Below are 3,037 nucleotides of genomic sequence, written 5' to 3'. Positions count from 1 at the left end.
TTTTTTCCGCCTTGCGAGATAAATTGACAAGAAGGACCACTCGGGAGTGGATTTTTCGGGAAATCTCGCCCTGCCCATCGCGTAGCCATGGGTTTGGATCAGATCTCCATTTGGATTGGGATCGGAAGGACGCTAGTATGTCACTCAAGGATTATATGAATTTTAAGTAATTAGTTTGATGGGTGCGATCATACCAGCACTAATGCACCGGATCCCATCAGAACTCCGCAGTTAAGCGTGCTTGGGCGAGAGTAGTGCTAGGATGGGTGACCTCCTGGGAAGTCCTCGTGTTGCACCCCTCGTTTTTGTTTTTTCCGCCTTGCGAGATAAATTGACAAGAAGGACCTCTCGGGAGTGGATTTTTCGGGAAATCTCGCCCTGCCCATCGCGTAGCCATGGGTTTGGATCAGATCTCCGTTTGGATTGGGATCGGAAGGACGCTAGTATGTCGCTCAAGGATTATTTGAATTTTAAGTATTTAGTTTGATAGGTGCGATCATACCAGCACTAATGCACCGGATCCCATCAGAACTCCGCAGTTAAGCGTGCTTGGGCGAGAGTAGTACTAGGATAGGTGACCTCCTGGGAAGTCCTCGTGTTGCACCCCTCGTTGATTTTTTTTCCGCCTTGCGAGATAAATTGACAAGAAGGACCACTCGGGAGTGGATTTTTCGGAAAATCTCGCCCTGCCCATCGCGTAGCCATGGGTTTGGATCAGATCTCCGATTGGATTGGGATCGGAAGGACGCTAGTATGTCGCTCAAGGATTATTTGAATTTTAAGTATTTAGTTTGATGGGTGCGATCATACCAGCACTAATGCACCGGATCCCATCAGAACTCCGCAGTTAAGCGTGCTTGGGCGAGAGTAGTACTAGGATGGGTGACCTCCTGGGAAGTCCTCGTGTTGCACCCCTCGTTTTTGTTTTTTCCGCCTTGCGAGATAAATTGACAAGAAGGAGCACTCGGGAGTGGATTTTTGGGAAAATCTCGCCCTGCCCATCGCGTAGCCATGGGTTTGGATCAGATCTCCGTTTGGATTGGGATCGGAAGGACGCTAGTATGTCGCTCAAGGATTATATGAATTTTAAGTAATTAGTTTGATGGGTGCGATCATACCAGCACTAATGCACCGGATCCCATCAGAACTCCGCAGTTAAGCGTGCTTGGGCGAGAGTAGTACTAGGATGGGTGACCTCCTGGGAAGTCCTCGTGTTGCACCCCTCGTTTTTGTTTTTTCCGCCTTGCGAGATAAATTGACAAGAAGGACCACTCGGGAGTGGATTTTTGGGAAAATCTCGCCCTGCCCATCGCGTAGCCATGGGTTTGGATCAGATCTCCGTTTGGATTGGGATCGGAAGGACGCTAGTATGTCGCTCAAGGATTATATGAATTTTAAGTAATTAGTTTGATGGGTGCGATCATACCAGCACTAATGCACCGGATCCCATCAGAACTCCGCAGTTAAGCGTGCTTGGGTGAGAGTAGTACTAGGATGGGTGACCTCCTGGGAAGTCCTCGTGTTGCACCCCTCGTTTTTGTTTTTTCGGCCTTGCGAGATAAATTGACAAGAAGGAGCACTCGGGAGTGGATTTTTGGGAAAATCTCGCCCTGCCCATCGCGTAGCCATGGGTTTGGATCAGATCTCCGTTTGGATTGGGATCGGAAGGACGCTAGTATGTCGCCCAAGGATTATATGAATTTTAAGTAATTAGTTTGATGGGTGCGATCATACCAGCACTAATGCACCGGATCCCATCAGAACTCCGCAGTTAAGCGTGCTTGGGCGAGAGTAGTACTAGGATGGGTGACCTCCTGGAAGTCCTCGTGTTGCACCCCTCGTTTTTGTTTTCTCCGCCTTGCGAGATAAATTGACAAGAAGGACCACTCGGGGGTGGATTTTTGGGAAAATCTCGCCTATCGCTGTGAAGCCATGGGTTTGGATCGATCTCCGCTGATTGGGATTCCAAGGACGCTAGTATGTCGCTCAAGGATTATTTGAATTTTAAGTATTTAGTTTGATGGGTGCGATCATACCAGCACTAATGCACCGGACCCCATCAGAACTCCGCAGTTAAGCGTGCTTTGGCGAGAGTAGTACTAGGATGGGTGACCTCCTGGGAAGTCCTCGTGTTGCACCCCTCGTTTTTGTTTTTTCCGCCTTGCGAGATAAATTGACAAGAAGGAGCACTCTGGAGTGGATTTTTGGGAAAATCTCGCCCTGCCCATCGCGTAGCCATGGGTTTGGATCAGATCTCCGTTTGGATTGGGATCGGAAGGACGCTAGTATGTCGCTCAAGGATTATATGAATTTTAAGTAATTAGTTTGATGGGTGCGATCATACCAGCACTAATGCACCTGATCCCATCAGAACTCCGCAGTTAAGCGTGCTTGGGCGAGAGTAGTACTAGGATGGGTGACCTCCTGGGAAGTTCTCGTGTTGCACCCCTCGTTTTTGTTTTCTCCGCCTTGCGAGATAAATTGACAAGAAGGACCACTTGTGATTTGAGTAGTGGCCCTGCCCTGCCCATCGCGTAGCCATGGGTTTGGATCAGATCTCCGATTGGATTGGGATCGGAAGGACGCTAGTATGTCGCTCAAGGATTATATGAATTTTAAGTAATTTGTTTGATGGGTGCGATCATACCAGCACTAATGCACCGGATCCCATCAGAACTCCGCAGTTAAGCGTGCTTGGGCGAGAGTAGTACTAGGATGGGTGACCTCCGGGGAAGTCCTCGTGTTGCACCCCTCGTTTTTGTTTTTTCCGCCTTGCGAGATAAATTGACAAGAAGGACCACTCGGGAGTGGATTTTTGGGAAAATCTCGCCCTGCCCATCGCGTAGCTATGGGTTTGGATCAGATCTCCGATTTGATTGGGATCGGAAGGACGCTAGTATGTCGCTCAAGGATTATTTGAATTTTAAGTAATTAGTTTGATGGGTGCGATCATACCAGCACTAATGCACCGGATCCCATCAGAACTCCGCAGTTAAGCGTGCTTGGGTGAGAGTAGTACTAGGATGGTGACCTCCTG

The 3,037-nt window shown here is 48.8% G+C and overlaps 9 non-coding genes and 1 pseudogene across 9 annotated transcripts; all 10 read left to right on the top strand.

Moving 5' to 3' along the window:
* Positions 1 to 180: 180 nt before the first annotated feature.
* On the top strand, positions 181 to 299 carry LOC118347145. The gene has a single exon (XR_004800392.1). It is a non-coding gene; the product is annotated as a 5S ribosomal RNA (ribosomal RNA).
* Positions 300 to 488: 189 nt separating this feature from the next.
* LOC118347147 lies at positions 489 to 607 on the top strand. Its single transcript, XR_004800394.1, has one exon. It is a non-coding gene; the product is annotated as a 5S ribosomal RNA (ribosomal RNA).
* A 189-nt stretch (positions 608 to 796) lies between these two features.
* On the top strand, positions 797 to 915 carry LOC118347150. The gene has a single exon (XR_004800396.1). It is a non-coding gene; the product is annotated as a 5S ribosomal RNA (ribosomal RNA).
* Positions 916 to 1,104: 189 nt separating this feature from the next.
* On the top strand, positions 1,105 to 1,223 carry LOC118347144. The gene has a single exon (XR_004800391.1). It is a non-coding gene; the product is annotated as a 5S ribosomal RNA (ribosomal RNA).
* A 189-nt stretch (positions 1,224 to 1,412) lies between these two features.
* LOC118347152 lies at positions 1,413 to 1,531 on the top strand. The gene has a single exon (XR_004800398.1). It is a non-coding gene; the product is annotated as a 5S ribosomal RNA (ribosomal RNA).
* A 189-nt stretch (positions 1,532 to 1,720) lies between these two features.
* On the top strand, positions 1,721 to 1,838 carry LOC118347146. Its single transcript, XR_004800393.1, has one exon. It is a non-coding gene; the product is annotated as a 5S ribosomal RNA (ribosomal RNA).
* Positions 1,839 to 2,022: 184 nt separating this feature from the next.
* Positions 2,023 to 2,141, top strand: LOC118347148. The gene has a single exon (XR_004800395.1). It is a non-coding gene; the product is annotated as a 5S ribosomal RNA (ribosomal RNA).
* A 189-nt stretch (positions 2,142 to 2,330) lies between these two features.
* On the top strand, positions 2,331 to 2,449 carry LOC118347153. Its single transcript, XR_004800399.1, has one exon. It is a non-coding gene; the product is annotated as a 5S ribosomal RNA (ribosomal RNA).
* A 184-nt stretch (positions 2,450 to 2,633) lies between these two features.
* On the top strand, positions 2,634 to 2,752 carry LOC118347151. The gene has a single exon (XR_004800397.1). It is a non-coding gene; the product is annotated as a 5S ribosomal RNA (ribosomal RNA).
* Positions 2,753 to 2,941: 189 nt separating this feature from the next.
* LOC118347149 lies at positions 2,942 to 3,037 on the top strand (annotated as a pseudogene; the record flags this gene model as incomplete).

This window comes from Juglans regia, unplaced genomic scaffold (genome assembly GCF_001411555.2).
Source record: "Juglans regia cultivar Chandler unplaced genomic scaffold, Walnut 2.0 Scaffold_836, whole genome shotgun sequence".
Classification (NCBI taxonomy): domain Eukaryota; kingdom Viridiplantae; phylum Streptophyta; class Magnoliopsida; order Fagales; family Juglandaceae; genus Juglans; species Juglans regia.
Note: the sequence above shows the minus strand (reverse complement) of the source record. Positions and strands in the feature narration are given on the sequence as shown.